The 18,359-nt window shown below is 43.2% G+C and overlaps 1 pseudogene; it reads right to left on the reverse strand.

Moving 5' to 3' along the window:
* Positions 1 to 348: 348 nt before the first annotated feature.
* Positions 349 to 16,508, reverse strand: LOC136480913 (disease resistance protein RGA5-like; annotated as a pseudogene).
* Between the last annotated feature and the right edge of the window lie 1,851 nt (positions 16,509 to 18,359).

Raw genomic sequence — 18,359 nt, forward strand, 5'->3', positions numbered from 1 at the left:
CCTCCATTTACGATAATTTTATATACTAATTTACGATAAAGTGAATACATATTTACAATAATTGTGTTACTATAACACAGGAGCCTATTTACCATAACGTTATAATAAATCACACAGTAAGGAGTTACTATAATCACATGAATTAGCATAGTAATTATCGTAACTCAAAGTGATCACATAATAAGTTATTTTATAGCCAGCTGCAGAACAGTATATATATATATATATATATATATATATATATATTCACACACACACACACAAAAATGGAGACAGAACTGTAACAAGATAGAAACAAGTAAGGAGATATTAACTTGATCGGAACTACAAAATTCTCGTCGTACCTGATTAGTTTGATCCATACATACGAAACGTGGGATGGTTGGGATGGACGTTGCATGCGTCTCTCAGTGCAGCCAACGCAGCATCGCTCTCCGCAATAGGCACGTCTCCACAGAAGATACATCCTCCGAGTTTTCGAAGGGAAGGTAGGTACTCCAAGCCAATATTCCCACAATAGTCACCGTAGTTATCTTTTAGGGCCCACAAATGGACATCAAAATCAAGCACTTCCAGATTTGGCATCACGCCAGAGGGTAAAACTTTTCTGGAGTCATTGCTTTTTGTAGAGGCAAAGGGCGTAGCATCCTCTCCATTCCACATATGCAATGAAACACTAGTGTCCTCCTCGTTGGCCTGCTCAAACTGCACCATTGCATAGGTAACGAAGTGCGTCAACTTGTGGAAGAAGCTGCGATCCCTAGAGTTAATATTGCTTGCTGTTACCGTGGACTCTATTGTCAGGTTGAGATAACGGAGCGCCGGTAACCTAGCTAGGAGTTTCAGATCCTGCTCATCCATAGTAATCACAAACAGCTCCAAGTGGGCCAGGTTGGGAAGACGTGTGGGATTAATGCATGACGGCAATTTGGACAATCTTGTTTAAAAACAGTAGTGATCGAGAGAAAGAATGAATCGAACCATACTTTTCCATTGATCGATCTCACAATTTATACAGGTTGAAGCGACGCCACGGGAGTTGTCAGACGCCCGTTCGGGGACGCGGATACGCGGCTTCCCAACGGGTAGCGCTCCCGGTGATGTCGGTTCCGAAAGATGGAGTAGTCCGTACGAAACTACAGTGATTACAGGGAGAGATTACACTGATGGTTGGATTTAGATCTAAGGCTAAGGTTGATCCATGTCACTAATCTGGTTGGATGGGATCTCTGTAATCCTATTGGTTCTTCTTCTTGATGAACGGATTGCTTCGTAACACTCCCCCTGATCGCATCCAGTCTTGAGATCAAATAATATCTTCAGGGCCTCTAAAAACCTTGTAGGAAAAATATGAGGTGCTATATTGTTGATATGTCATTAAACTCCTCAAAAACCCAGTGGGGAAAAATCAGGAGAAATGATATGACATATTTTTAGATTATTGTCCATTGTAAACTTATACGGAAAAAAAAACTTTATAGGAAAAATCCATAATTTAGTTTAGAACAATATAATGGTCTATGGGCAATGTCCTCCTCCAAAACCACGTGGGAAAATATGAGGAAGAGAATGCCTTTGATATTCCCCTTAAAAACCTCTTGTGAGAAAATAGGAAACATGACATATTATATATTAGATATTGCCTCATTAAAAACCTTTTATGAGAAAGTTTTTTGTAAAAACTCATAATAGGAAAAGAGTGCAATATAATATTTAACACAAATGATTATTTTCAGAGATTATCTCCCCCTGAAACTTGCAAGTCTTTAAGTCGTCGCATACCAATACTATGAACAAAATTTTGGAACATGGGACCTAGTAATGACTTAGTGAATAAATCTGCAAGATTATCACAAGACTTTGTTTGCAAGATTTTTATTTCTCCATTCTTTTGTAATTCATGAGGATAAAATAATTTGGGAGAAATATGTTTAGTTATATTGCTTTTGATATAACCTGTTTCCATTTGTGTAATACAAGCAGCATTATCTTCATAGATAATTGTGGGTGATTCAATGGGACCAATCCCACTAGATTGCTGTATGTGATTAATCATTCTGTGGAGCCATACACACTCCCGTGATGCTTCATATCGTGCAACAATTTCACAATGATTTGTGGAAGTTGTTACTAAAGTCTGTTTAGATGACTTCCATGATATAGCTGTTCCTCCATATAGGAATACAAAGCCTGTCTGGGATAGGCCATTATAGGGATCAGATAAATAGCCAGCATCAGTGTATCCAATTACAGTTGAATCTTGGTTTCTTTGGAAAAATAATCCAAGATCTTTGGTGCCATTGAGATATCGCAAGATTTGTTTGGCTCCCGTCCAATGACGTTTAGTTGGAGTAGCACTATATCTAGCCAGTAAATTTACTGCAAATGCAATGTCAGGTCTAGTTTGATTTGCAAGATACATTAGTGCTCCAATGACACTGAGATATGGGACCTCGGGCCCCAGTACCTCTTCATCTTTGTTCTTTGGTCTAAATGGATCTTTCTCCATGTCTAGAGTCCGAATAACCATGGGAGTTTTGGATGGATATGATTTATGCATATTAAATTTCTCTAGTGTTTTCTGGATATAGGCAGATTGATGCACTAATATTCCTGAGTGAAGGTGCTCGATTTGTAAACCCAAGCAAAATTTAGTTTGACCTAAATCCTTCATCTCAAATTCCGTCTTTAAGAGATTGCGTGCTTCATTGATATCATGTGGGTTGCCAATGATATTTAAATCATCCACATATACGGATATAATACAGAACCCTGTTTGGGATTTCTTTATGAAGACACATGGACAATCATCGTTATTGGTGTATCCCTTTTGTAATAGGAATTCACTCAGTCGGTTGTACCACATCCGTCCTGACTGTTTTAAGCCATATAGTGACTTATTAAGTTTCACACAATATGTGGCGCGACTTGCTTTAGGATTTGGAATAGGAATTCCATCGGGAACCTTCATGTAAATGTCCGAATCAAGTGACCCATATAAATATGCTGTCACTACATCCATCAACTGCATAGATAGATGATTTTGAACTGCCAATGCTATTAAATATCGGAAAGTTATTCCACTCATAACTGGAGAGTATGTTTCATTGAAATCAATGCCAGGTCTCTGCGTGAACCCTTGTGCTACAAGTCTCGCTTTGTATCTCACCACCTCATTATTTTCATTCCGTTTTCGGACGAAAACCCATTTAAATCCCACAGGGAAGATTTGTGAAGGTGTAGGTATTGCTGATGAGAATACCTTTCTTTTTGTGAGCGAGGCTAACTCTGCTTGAATTGCTTCTTTCCATTTGTTCCAGTCCGAGCGCTTTATGCACTCTGCCATGGTCTTGGGATCTGGATCAGTTTGGATAATTTCGGCAATTGTTTTGGCAAAGTATATGTCGACAATTGTAGTCTTTCGGTCATATGATTCTCCAGAATCAATGTAGTTTATGGAAATTTCTTGTACCCCTCGTGACGGTTCGTTATTTCCCAATACGATAGCGTCAGGGTGTTCCGATGTCCCAACATCAGGTATTGAGTGCACTGTTGATGTGGGATGTGAATTTTGTTTATTCACTTGGTGTCCCACAACTTGTTGTTGTGTCACATTTACTGATTTAGAATTTTTGTTATCCTGTTTCCTTTGGCGTTTAGGAGCCACATCCTGATTGATAGCCTTACTTCTCCCCCTCTTACCTAGAACCGGTTTCGAAGGTGGGAGTTGAATAGTTTTATTTGGTACCTCTATTCTTTCAGGCACATTCCTAGCAGGATGATAGGATTTAGTGACACCTTTATAATCAGTAAATGCGTCTGGCAGATTATTTGCTATGTTTTGCAAATTTATGATTTTCTGAACTTGAAGTTCAGATTCTTGTGTACGTGGATCATGAGTGGAGATGTCTTGTGCATCCCAATTTATTTCCGGGCATTGATTTTGGTACTTGTAATCTCCCCCTAATGCCGGGAAATGATCCTCATTGAAGATACAGTCAGCGTATCGGGCCGTGAATAGGTCCCCTGTAAGGGGCTCCAGGTATTTAATGATCGACGGAGATTGATACCCGACATAGATCCCTAATTTCCTGTGTGGACCCATAGATGTACGCTTTGGTGGTGAAATCGGTACATATACAGCGCAACCGTATTTCCGCAGATGGGAAATACTCGGTGGATTTCCACGTACTAATTGTAGTGGGGAAGCAGTATGATATGCAGTTGGTCGCAATTGTAGTAAGTCAGCAGCGTGTAAGACTGCATGACCCCAACATGAAGTCGGTAGATTACAATTCTGCAATAGTGGTCTTGCTATTAGCTTAACTCTTTTGATAAGAGCTTCTGCTAAACCGTTTTGAGTATGGACATATGGAACTGAGTGCTGAATTTGAATTCCTAGAGCCATGCAATAGTCATTGAAAGCTTTTGAGAAAAATTCAGCAGCATTGTCCATTCTAATAGATTTTATCTGATGTTCAGGATGATTTGCTCTAAGTCTAATAACTTGAGCTATTATTTTGGCAAAAGCATGGTTGCGTGTGGATAATAAGCACACGTGATTCCATCGTGTAGATGCATCTATTAGAACCATGAAATATTTGAATGACCCAGATGATGGAGTAATAGGACCACAAATATCTCCTTGAATTCTTTCAAGAAATTTAAGTGGTTCAGCTTTGATCTTAAGATAAGATGGTCTTAAAATCAATTTCCCAGTTGCACATGCGGTGCATGTAAAATCAGAAGATTCTGGGAACTTAGAATTAGCTAAGTTGTGACCATGGGAATTATTTATAATTTTTCGCATCATCCCTATGCCAGGGTGACCAAGGCGATCATGCCAAGTTTGGAATGCATTAACATTCTGAAAAATTATTTTATAGGCAACATGTGGTACGGGTCTGATGTATGTATAATATATTCCAGATGGTAAAGAGGGAATTTTCTCAAGAAGTTGTTTGCCATGTTCGGTATCTTTAATTAAGAGGAGAAATTCCTCTTTATGTTCTTCATGTGTTTCCACGTGAAATCCGTTTTTACGGATATCTCTATAGCTAAGTAAGGTACGAGTTGAATCGGGATACAATAATGCATCCTCAATTGTTATTTGAGTACCCATGGGGAGCGTAATAGTAGCGCAACCAGAGCCTACTATCGTCGCATCGCATCCAGCGATTGTTATGACATTTCCTTGTCTCTTAGTTAGAGTTAGGAAATATTTGGTGTCCCTTAGTATAGAATTTGTAGTACCACTATCTACAAGGCACATTTCCTCCTCCATTGGATTTGTCCCGTAGAAATCTATATATATGAAAGAGAATTAAAAATCTGAGAATGACATATATATATAATTATACATACTTTATTGATTTTCGATTGTGCTTGGTACATATATGTGCTATATATAGGATATAGCATACAAGCCACAAATATTTACAAGACTGCTATATTTAGCAATAATTTACAACACTTTGTCGGGACATAATGAGTACATAGTACTAATTAGGGACCATGGGAGTCTAATTGAGATCTCCAAACATGTCAGTAGAGGCAAACTCTACAAGCATCTTGTCCGTGTCCATTAAGTCGTCTTCCGCAGGTGGTGGAGTCTTGTGGTTGCTCAGTGTATTGGGGACACTTTTGGAGCAACTAGCTTCTGCCATGTTAATGTCATTAGTGAAGTTGTACGGAGCAACATCTTGCATCGTAACATCATTCTGGAAGTTGAAATGAGCTTCGTACTTGCGTCCTTGATTTGGGCGATCACGACCAACGGACTTTAAGTACAAGTCAACCAAGTGACGGGGGGTACGACATTTCTTAGTGATGTGGCTGTAACAACCACATTTTTGACAAAGTTGGGATTTGTCAAAATTCTTTTTAGGAATGTCCTTACCCTTGTTAAAATCATGCGGTTTTTGCTCTCTTTTGCGCTTGTTATTGTTACCTTGTCCTTTACCTTTACCTTTGTTTTTGAATTTCCTGAATGGTTTCCTGTTGGCACCATCCTGTTTGTTTGTGTTCTGAGTGGTTGTGTGTACTTCAGGTAATGGGGCAGCACCCAATGGGCGTTTATTTGAGTTCCAAAGAAGGATCTCATTATGCCGTTCGGCCTGAAGTAGAGTATTAATTAACTCAGAATAAACTTGGAAATTTCGCTCACGGTATTGTTGGTGAAGGATTCTATCTGCAGGCATCATAGTAGACAAAGTCTTCTCTATTTTGTCCGCATTAGAAGGCTCTTTCTCACAAAATTTGAGTTTTGCACAAAGTTTGTGAATTGCATGATTGTATTCTCCAACAGTCTTAAAATCCTGTAGACGGAGATGGTTCCATTCATGCAAAGCTTCAGGTAAGACAATTGCCTTTTGCTGTTCATAGCGTTGTTTGAGAGCATTCCACAAAGTGCGTGGATCTTCTTCCATCAAATATTCAGACTTGAGGTCTGGATGTATATGAGCCCTTATGATGTATAAGGCACTATATTTAGTTTTGTCATCAGGTGCCGAAGTACCCTCTTTTGGTGGAAGAATGGCATGATAAAATCCCCGTAAAGAGAGGCTAACTTTGAGATCCATTGACCATGTTGGAAAATTATGTCCATCAAGTGCGAGTTGGTCAAATTCTTTGTCTTTTAATTTGCCAACAACTTCGGACATTTTGCCTACATTTGTATAAATGTTTTAATGTAAGGCAATTGATGTGTTGTAAGATATATGTAAAATATATTTAAGTAAAAATTTAAAACTTAAATGTGAACCGTAAAATGGCACATTAAATTTGAATCAAGAAAGATTTATTTAATGTGAAATTTAAATATTGGAAACATTTTATAGGTAATGATTATGTGATGACATAATATATAGACCATATAAAAAAAATTATTTATTTGCAAAGGCAAATAAATTTAAAATATCCAATATTATTTCTTTAAGGTACACGTGAAATGATTGTGACATTTATTTAAGTATTCAACTTTTGCATAGTTAAAGTAGACTTAAAAATTGTGTCGTATTGCAAAAAATACAAATATAAATAATTGCAATAAAATAGTAACAGGAACAAATGCTATTGGATTTGTCACACGAACAAATACTTTGAACATTTAACCGAGTCCTGACACAATGTGCAGCGCTAATTACATGATAAAACCCCCAAAGGATTTGTAGTGAATGGCTGCTGATAATACTAACTGTAGTCACTAGTACTAAACTTAGTCACAAATCACAAATTAGAATATACTACTAAACAAGTCACATGCGCCACAAGCAAGAGGCAGCTTTATTAGGATGAGCACACAATGTCGACATTTTCTGTACGACACGTGAAGGCAGGACGACGCAAATAAATTATTAGCGGGGATAAGGTTGAGAACTCATCCAGCCACTCCGACTCGCTGCTCGGTCGTTCCGTCGTCTGCCATTGCTGCCTCCGCCTCCTTCCAGTCCTGCTTCGTCGCTTAGTTGGGCGAGTAGCCCCCCTCGCCGGAGGGGCCAGCCTCGCCATTGGAGCGGTTGGGGAGGACTCCATTGGAGAGCCTCTGGAAGGTCGCAGTCCAGGAGCCGGGGCGGAGGCCGGGGCTGTACTCCTCGGGTTCGGTGGTCAGGCGGCGGCGGACGCGACGCGCCCACACCGACGGAGGAGTTGCTGGAGCCAGGCCCGCCGGGGTTGCCGCCGGGACGGTTGCTGGAGCCGTGACGGCGCTGGACTGGCCGGCCTGCTGGAACGCGTACGGCGCTGGGCCGTCCCTTGGTCCGGCCACCAGGGTGAAGGACCCTGGGGTCGGCGACGGCAGACGAAGAGGAGTTGCAGGCGCGGCCGGCGGTGGTGGCGGTGGAGTCGCGACCGGCGCTGGTGGTGCCGGCGCCGCTCCTGAAGCCTGGGCGCCGTTGTTGGCGATGAGGCGCTGGGCGCGGTTGCCGCGGCTATGGCGAGGGCGGCGACGGTTGTCGCGGCCACGGCGAGTGTGACGGCGGCTGCGGCAGCCGCGGCGACGGCGACGGCCGAAGACGCGACGGTGCTGGGCGCGGCTCTCCGCCAGGCGTGCGGCGTCGAGGAGCAGAGGAGCGCGGCGGGTGAGGGGAACTCCGAAGAGAATGGCGGTCATGATCGACGGTGAGGTTTCGGGATCCATCTCACCTTTCTCGACGAAACTTCTCTCGATTCTCAGAGCGTGCTGATAACGTGTTTAAAAACAGTAGTGCTCGAGAGAAAGAATGAATCGAACCATACTTTTCCATTGACCGATCTCACAATTTATACAGGTCGAAGCGACGCCACGGGAGTTGTCAGACGCCCGTTCGGGGACGCGGATACGCGGCTTCCCAACGGGTAGCGCTCCCGGTGATGTCGGTTCCGAAAGATGGAGTAGTCCGTACGAAACTACAGTGATTACAGGGAGAGATTACACTGATGGTTGGATTTAGATCTAAGGCTAAGGTTGATCCATGTCACTAATCTGGTTGGATGGGATCTCTGTAATCCTATTGGTTCTTCTTCTTGATGAACGGATTGCTTCGTAACAAATCTAATTGCCTGCCATCCCAAATAATGGAGAGGTCGTGGGAGCACAAAGCCTGCTGCTTCCCACATGTCTGTATCTGCGTGCCAATCTGAACCGTACACACCTATATGCTGGATCTTTTGCAGATTGCTTAGAGACTCCACAAAATCTCTATGCATGCTCTCGTCCGCCCCATCATAAGTGGCAAATTCAAGCACCCTCAGTTCTCGCAGGTTGGCAAGCTCTTTCAAAAATTTCAAGGCCTTGTCACTGCAACCATTCATTATTCTTAGCTCCTCCAGGGATACCAGCTTCCCAATCCCATCCGGTACCTTTTTGTCAGCACATAGCCGAACCAGCTCTGTTAGGTGCACAGTGCTTGCTGGCAATGTTCCCTCCACATCGAGTGCTTGCAGTAACTTTAGATTCCCTAGTTGTACGGGGAGCTCAAGGTAACTACCGTTGAATCCTATCCTAAGGTACCTCAAGTGAAGTAAATCACCAAGATGCTCAAGGTGGCAACCTTTCTCAAAGCTGCAGTCTACTATGTCTAGCACGCGCAAAAGTTTAAATCTCAAAAACTGGTCCTGGCTATCAATAAAACACTTGAATGCGGTATAAGACCTCACTTTTTGCATCCCACTAACCATTGTTTCAGAATTAACATGCTCGGCTATTCTGTTTTGGTGGGCTAACCGACAGACACTGCTTGCTGCTGGTGTTCCTTCAACATTGTCACCTAATATAGCAATAAAGTTTTCATTAGATGAAAGCTTACGCATCAGATCAAGAACCATATCATGAACACGACAGCTGTCTACTCTGCCATTCCACTCATTCTCCACTGGCTAGATCAAGCTTCTATTAATTAGATCATTGAAGTATCTTTCTCCAAGCTCAAATAATCTTGTTCCCTGTTTTCCATCAATAAATCCTTCAGCTATCCACTTCCATATCAAAGAATCCTTTTTGATCTCATAATCTTCTGGATATGTACTTAGATATAGTAAGCATGTCCTCAAATGTGGAGGCAGATCATAATAGCTAAATGAAAGTATTGTCATAGTATCTTCAGCTTCCCTGTTATCTGTAGTATGAAAACCAATAGAGTTGTAGACCATTGACCATTCGCATTCTGGTTTACCAGCCAACAAACTAGCCATTGTGATGATTGCTAATGGTATACCAGCACATTTCTTTAGAATTTTCTCAGAAATGTCATCTGGATGGTTATAAGGAACTTTCGGTCTGCTCTAGATAACCTTGTATAAAATAATTTCATGGAGTCATCATTGGAAAGTTGTTTCAGCTTGTAAACCTCACCAGATGCTTTGGCAACTTCAACATTTCGAGTAGTTGTGATTACTTTACTTCCATGATTATTCTCAACAAGAGCTAGTTCGATTGCTTCCCAAGTGCCTACCTCCCATACATCATCAATAACAATAAAATACCTATCCACACCAAAGTGGAAGAACCATTGGTTAGTAATAATGTTGGAGCTTCTACATAATTAAAAAAATTCTAACATTAAAAGTAGTCGCCATTACATATCAAACTCATGACTATTATGTCAGTACAAATATACAGTGCATTGATGTTTCAGAATCTTTCTGACTAGGAATCGTAGTTGAAAGTAATTATAGAAGAGTAACTTCAAGAAGTAACCTACAACTTTGGGCATATGCATGAAAAATTGAAAACTACACATTAAAGGTCCTATTTTTTTTAAAAAAACTACAAATTTAAGGCCAAGTTGTATACAGAAGTTACACATCTAAGTGCATGTTGCAACACAAGGTGACCCTAAAACTGTTCTTTTTCTTAAAATATACCTCAACTTTTATGCATATGCAATAAGAAGTTATCGTCTTATGAGATTATTTTATACTATATTTTTTAGGGTCCTTATTTTTATACTATAAGTTGGAAGTTTATAGTTGCAGAAGAAAAATATAAAAAAACTAAGTTCAATTATGAATTAGAAATGTTTAAGCCGTTAATTAAATTATGATACTATGCATGCCCTTTTATGTCGGACACCACTGAATTATGCATTTTTCTAACAGGTGAGCTAAAAGCATTTATGTCGGATACCACTGAATTATGCATTTTTTTATATGTGTGGAGTAGAAAAACATCAATCTCAAGAAGCAGTCTGGCATGCATAGATGATGCGGAGATAATATTTTTAGTATAACCTACAGCAAATTGTGGAGCAACATCATCTTAAAAGGCACTTGCTAATTACAATTTACAATTGGATTTCTGATATGTACCTCTTGTTCTCTAGGAATTCTCGAACTTCACGAATGAGGAGATCAACACCTCTTCCAGTGTTATGAATGTTCTCATACCTATTTTTGTCAAGATCAAAGAGAATGTCCTTGAAAACTTTTCCCAAATCATGATCCCTGCCAACTGAAACAAAAGCCCCACAATCGTATTGCGACTTAAGCTTGTCATACACCGCTTTGGCAAGAGTGGTTTTGCCCAATCCCCCAACACCAACAATAGAAACCTTCTTGATAGTTTTCTTGTCAGGCGCATCATCATCCGGTTGGGATACATTCAGCATAGAGATGAGCTCCTCCCTTGACTTGTCAACGCCAATCAGTTGGGAAACCTCTTTGTACATAGCAGTAAGGCGAGGATCAATAGTGGACGCTGATGTAATTGACTTGGACATAATCATCTCATCGAGTTTGTACTTCTGACGCCTTTCAGCTACCTCGTCGAGATGCTTCTTGATATCGTCGATGGCACCCGCAATATCATGGCGAACCTTGGCCTTGGTGAACACCTTGCCCATGTTCTTCATGGCGCGTCTGAGCCTGCTCGGGTCGGCAGGCTCTCCGCCATCGACGCGCACGAGGAAGGTGTCGAGGACATCCTCCATGTCGTAAGATGCCTCCCTGACCTCGCGCGCCCACACCTTCACCTGCTCGTCGAGCCGGTCCCATGGCACAGCAGCGACCTTGCGGAGTAAGGCGTGGATGTTCTCCAGCTCGCTGTGGAGCCACTGCACCTGCTTCCGAACGTCCTTCTGGAGCTTGTACTCACCATAGAGCAGCTTCAGCAGCTTGGGGGCGAGGCTTCCCAGCGCCCCGTCACCACACTCATGCTTCTTCTCTTGCTTGGTTCAGATCTGAGCGCAGTGGATTCATAGAGCTACTGTGGTGGTGGCAATGGCAAGGCGGAGCGCGGCCGGCGGGGCGAGGCGGGCTCGAGGCGAGGAGCGCCCGGAGCGGCGCGGCGTGGTGAGGCGGATTCGGGGAGGAGTGGAGTGGAGGAGGCGGGCCGCCGCGGGAGGAGTTGACGAAGGAGAGAGCGCCGGGGTCCGCCGCCGGGCGCGAGCTCGGGGGAGCCGCCGCCACGCGCGAGCTTGGGGAGCCGCCGTCGCTTGGATCCGGAGGGTGAAGCCGCAGCTGACGACGCGGATGGCTGCCGGCTCCACGGCGGGCAGCGCTGTCGTCGCGGCTCGGGCCTCGGGAAGGCTCAGGTGGCGAGCGGCGCGGCGGAGGGTGGAGCGGAGCCGCAGCGGACGGCTGCCGGCTCCATGGCGGGCAGCGCCGCGGCGGATGGCGCTGGTGCTGCCAGCTCCGCGGCGGCCGGCACGGGTGGATTCCGGCTCCGCGGCGGCCGGCGCAGGTGCCTGGACGCAGGGCCGCAGCGAGATGGACGGCGCGAACCTGCTGGGATGGCGGCGTGGATAGGGTTGAGGAGTGAGTCTCGGATATTTTCGCGGACTGCAGGGATTCGGGGGCGGACTGCAGGGATTCGGGGCTCTGTTGGAGGGGTGAAGTTATGGGATGTAACTTTTTTTTTCACTGTACATCACTCCAACCGTAAAATGGGTATATGGGTCACGCTGTTGGAGTCCGTCTAAGAGCAGGCAACCTCCAATCTAAGAGCAGGCAACCTCCAATGGACAGGACACAGGAGGCATGCTGGCTGGGCGTTGAGCTCACCCTCACCGATTCACTGTCTAGAGCAGGCAACCTCCAATGGACATGACACAGGAGGACACCGCCGAGTTAATACTCAATGGCGTCACTGAACATTGATGCAGAGACAGGCATCGTTTTAGGTGGTGTTGGTTTGGCCATCCTAAATTTTAGTCGTTGTCCCATCAAATGTTTGGATACATGTATGTAGTATTAAATATAGACTAATTACGAAATTAATTGCATAGTTTACGATTAATTTGTGAGACGAATTTTTTAAACCTAATTAGTTCATGATTTGATAATGTGGTGCTACAGTAAACATATGTTAATGACAGGTTAATTAGGTTTAAAAAATTCATCTCTTGAGTACTGATGGATTATATAATTTATTTTTTTATTAGTATCCGAACACCCATGCAACATGCATCCGACACATCTCCTAAATTTTTATCAGCCAATCAAAACACCGCCTTAGACATGTCACTATTGCAGCCCATGTGCCATCCCAGCGATTGCAGAAGTACCATGCGCATGCGCTCTGCTTCGCCGGTGAGTGGGGGCTGACGACTCGACTCCAGTCTGAATGGTCTGAAGCCAGGTCAAGCACTAGCCACCTGTGTGCTTATCTGCGATTATGGTTTGTTTTAGGATGTGTGTTAGTATAGTGCCCAAGCTAGCCAAATCGAATTTTGGCCATTTAACCCATTTTTCCCATCGTTTGGTTGGATGCCAAATTTTAGCTTGGAACCCATCTCCTTTGGCCTGTTAGACTAAATCTTATTTGGGATCTTAACTAGTCTAGTTACAGGAACATCTAACCATGTGCTTAGTGCTTAATCGAGCTTAATTATCGCTGACCTCTAGACGAAGATGTCCATAGGCCCGCTAATTTCCACGTGCCTGCTCGGCTAGAAGGCACGCGCCGTTGTTGATGTAGAGGTGGAAGACACCGTCACAAGCAGAGGGACAATGGCGGGTCTCTGGCCTAGAGCACCACTCTCCGAGCCAACTGATCGGTTGGTCTTGCCTTTTGAATAGAACTAACTAGTTCATCAACCCATGCTCTCGCACGGGTTAGAATCTTAGAAGACTAACAACTAAAAACTACTTATATTAATATTTTTTTTCTCATCACTAATGTTCTAAAACAATAGCTATAATAGGTACTCTATAGTCTATATTCAGTTTTGATAATCTACCAATTATTGATTTTTATGTACTTTTCATGCATAACCATCAGTTTTTTTTTACATAGCACCTCTTTTTATCTCCAATATACATTTAGTTGAAACATTTGTTTAAACTATGATGGCTTAGGTGTGGTCTATATTTTTACGACTATGAACCTAAATTTTGATTCTTTTTTCCAATAATTTGAGCTTCTTCATTGCTCAGATACAATGACTATTATTTACAATGGTGATTATAGTCCAATTTGATGGCAAAGTGTTTTAGGTTTTTGTAAGAATTTTAGGGTCTATCTTTTTTATTTCTAGCAGTTTCATGAGTAATAATTTCTAGGATTAATCTTTTTTCTAGCACGATATGTGTTTAGTTGAAACATAAACTTAAAGTATATAAACCCTTACCACTTTATGTGATATCATTTAAATCTATATTTTAACTTTCAGCTTTTGATCACGTGTTAATTTAAAATTCCATTGCTTATTGTATCGTTTATTCAAAATTTTCATTTTTTATTTTGTTATAAGAATATTCTACGTCCTAGGCTATCATCTTAGTTCTTACAATGGCATAAATAATTGTTTCGGCATGCACGATGGCAATTAAGATGTTAAATTTATAATATTGTATTAATTACTATTGTTTTAGTAAACAAATAATCTTTGGAATTAAATTGCTAATATTCATATATGATATAATGTTCCAATCAAATTGTTTAAACTCTTTGGAGGTAACAACTTCCAAAATTTATTATCATGAGTATTAGTATGACTTAAAATGAAGTGTAAGTGTCATTACTATATGATTTGTAAGGACATTTTTCCGCGCTTGATAAGCTTATAAAATAAATATTTATCCTAATGTATATATGTTTCCTTGGTCTACGCAGCGGAACATAGCTTTGTGCATAGTTTCAACTTAACATTGCAGAAGTGTGTATTTCAAATAGTCTTGTGCATATATTGTACTTATGGATGTTTGAATTATTTTTCATGATAGCATATATTAGAATTTACATGTTGATTTGAGAGATTTTTGTCAAATTTTTTTGTAACAATTGAAATGGATAATTTAGGTACAAATTATACATGTATATATTACATTACATTACCTCTCATAATGCCAGGTATGGTTAATTTGAATGCAAACTAAGGGGTCAAAGCATTACCTTTCGTAATGATAGATGTGGATAATTTATAAAAAAGAAATAGTTAGTTATCTTTTATAATTGTGGAAGTTTGACTTTTTTCCATATAGGCTTTATTGATAACTCCATGGATCATGGTCCCCTAATTTTTCAGCATCATTATTAACATGTAAACTCGAAGTAATGTAATGAAGTTAATATTAAAGTGAACAAAGAAATTATAAGTCATGGTCAATAAGGATTATATCAAGACTTATTTGTTCAAAGTAATCCAAGACTCTTGCTTTCATTTTTCACAATTCTTTCCCTAGCCTAATGTCACCTAAAGTTTTATTGACCATACGGAAAGATAAGTACTCGGAGAAGACAAATTAAATTGTTATTATGGAATGGCCAAATTTAGTACATCCTAGGAGATAAATTAAATTGTAATTATGGGATCTAGCAAGATGGCCACATCTTTAGTCTGCAGGAGCGGCCGGTGATCATGATGCCGTGGATGCCGGACGTCATGGCACCGGCGGCCTGTGTGTTGGCATCTGTTCCGCGCGTACGGCCGCCTGTCTTAGACGTACACGCGCGACCCATTCATGTCGCGACGCCTCTCGTGGTCTGACACCATCTCGATTATCTGGCTGTTCCATCTCGATCATCTGGCTGTTCTGCCCAAGATTTCTCGGCCAGAATTGTGACACCGGCCAACGTGCTTTTCTTGTATGCATGGAGTGGAGAAAATCAATCTCAAGAAGTAGTCTGGCATTAATGATGTGGAGATAACATTTTTAGTATAACCTACAACATAGTGTAGCATCGAGTAACTGTGGAGCAATATCTTAAAAGGCACTGGCTAATTACAATTTACAATTGTGTGTCTGTGTTACCTCTTTTTCTTCAGGAATTCTCGAAGTTGGTGAATGAGGAGCTCGAGGCCTCTTCGAGTGTTGTGAATGTCCTTATGCTTTTCACCGTCAAGATGAAAGAGAATATCCATGAAAACTTTTACCAAGTCATAATCCCGACCAATTGAAATGAAGGCCCCGCAGTCATACTGTGACTTAAGCTTCTCATACACCGCCTTGGCAAGGGTGGATTTTCCTAATCCTCCAACTCCAACAATACAAACCTTCTTCATCTCCTGGTTCGAGGTACCATCATCTGGTTGCAACGTCATCAGCATGGATACGAGCTCATCCCTTGACTTGTCGACGCCAATAAGTTGCGTCACTTGTTTGTACATAGCTTTAAGGCGAGGATCAATAGTTGACGTTGTTGCGAGTGGCTTGCACATAATGTCATCAAGTTTGTACTTCTGACGCCTTTCGGCTACCTCCTCGAGATGCTTCTTGATGTCTTCGATGGCACCAGCAATACTGCGACGAGCCTTGGCCTTGCCGAACACTTTACCCATCTTCTTCATGGCGCGTTTCAGCCTGCTGGGGTCGGCAGGCTCGGCGGCATCGACGTGCGCAAGGAAAGTGTCGAGGACATCCTCCATGTCGTAAGATGCCTCCCTGACCTCGCGTGCCCACACCTTCACCTGGTCGTCGAGCCGGTCCCATGGCACATCAGAGACCTTGCAGAGGAAGGTGTGGATGCCCTCCAGCTCACTGTGGAGCCACTGCACCTGCTTCCTCACGCCCTGCTGGAGCTTGTACTCGTCCTGGAGCAGCTGCAGACGCTTGGGGCCGAGGCTTCCCAGCGCTCCTGTCAGCACACTCATGCTTCTTCCCTTACTTGCTTCAGATCTGGGTGCGGTGGATTCATTGCACTGGTCTGGAGATTGGTGGTGGCAAGGCGTCTTGTTGGAGGCCTGCAGTAGCTGAAGAGAAGCAACCAGGCAGCCTGAATCGATGGGCCTCGGGTACCTACGCTGGTAGCACATGCGTCCATGTGACGCTGCGCATGCATCCATGCGGCTGAACACCTCACTGTTACCTCACGTGACCATCCTCGACCTCGATTCCATTCAAGCCACCTGCTGTCTCTAAAATTTTCTCATTCTTTACGATGATCAATGACTAGGTCAAAACTTTAAGAGTTCTGAATGCATGTATCGTATTTAAGATTTTTTTCTCCATACCTCCATCAAAATTCAAAGACGATTCAAGATTGAACAAGTGCAATATATATAGAACAAGAAGATGCGTGCGTTGCTTGCCAACGGCTACCAAATCTCTTAGCTACGGGGCAAAATCTTACTCATATTTTAAGCAAAACAAATTCTACTAGTACAAAAATGATTTTAGGAGACGAGGGATTTTATTATAGATCGAAAAAGTACCATGGTATACCTCCAGGTGCTTTCATCTTTTTCTTTTTCTAAGTAACTAATTGAGAATTATATTATACATGATATTTTAGTAAGGATATTTTAGTAATTGAGGTTGCGCCCTTCTGAAAGTAGATGTAACCCTGGCCATGAAGCACACGCGGCCCTGAAGGTGGCCTCACTGGCGGAGCGCTACACACCGGAGGGCACGGACGGCGGCTAGCGTGCCATGGCAGACTACGAGGCAGCAAGGCTTAGGACGCCGAGCGTGCGGCCGTTCTCAGGACCACTGTCAAGTTCCTGTTCGAGCTCGAGAAGCTGGACGGCCTGCTCCGCGGCACGACCAAGCTGCTACCGCCATTGCCGGAGCCTGAGGTGAAGCGGGAGTGGCTCGTCGAGGTACTAGGTACCGCCCGAGCGAGCAGGAGCAAGCGCGTCAACCACACCTTCCTCTCGTGCCTCCTCGTGCTGTTCAGCACCGAGGAACCCTGGGAGCATATATGTGGCGGTCAGGGAGCGGAGGGCGCGAAGCCGCTTGGCATGCCTAACGCTGGACTGGGCCATGATGTCATGATGACGTCATATACGCTCTTTTTCCCTTTCAAAATTAAAGAAGAAATGTCTTCAAATACAAGTACTTGTGCCCTGTTTGTTACTGGACTAAAGTTTAGTCACCTGACTAAAGTTTAGTCACCCTTGAGGACTAAAGGGGATTGAACTACTTTAGGGCCTGTTTAGTTAGATGGGACTAGAGACTACTGAGCCCATTTTAGTCCCAAATAGTCCCTACTTTCTCGAACACACAGACTACTAAAGGGACTAGAAGATGTTTGGGCTGTAGTCCTTGAAGGATGGCTATTTGGGACTCTTAGGCCCAGTTGACAAACCATGCCCTTATCTCTCTCCTATTTTATTTTGTCGGGACCATCCACGTCTGTCCGCTGGAGCGTGCGCCACCGCGGCCTGGAGCACCGATAGCGACTGAGCAACGAGGCTATGCGCGACGGCGACGGCGAACAAGGAGCTCGCGGACCTGGAGCTCACGGCCGTGCACGGGGAAGGCTACGGCGGTGCGGTGAGCCCTTCCTCCAAGCATCGGCGACGGTGTCTTCTCTCCCTAGATCTGATAGCGTGGAGGTGCCCGCCACCGCTCTCCACCATCCCGGCGCACAATGAGATGGTGGTGCGCTTGTGGCCATGGCGGAGACGGCGGCTAGCTCTGGCATCCCGGTGCCCCTTCCCCACCTCCGGCATCTGGCGGCCCCTCCCCACCTCCGACATCTCGGCGCCCCCTCACCACCA

The sequence above is a fragment of the Miscanthus floridulus genome, chromosome 9, assembly GCF_019320115.1.
Source record: "Miscanthus floridulus cultivar M001 chromosome 9, ASM1932011v1, whole genome shotgun sequence".
In the NCBI taxonomy this organism is placed as follows: Eukaryota; Viridiplantae; Streptophyta; class Magnoliopsida; order Poales; family Poaceae; genus Miscanthus; species Miscanthus floridulus.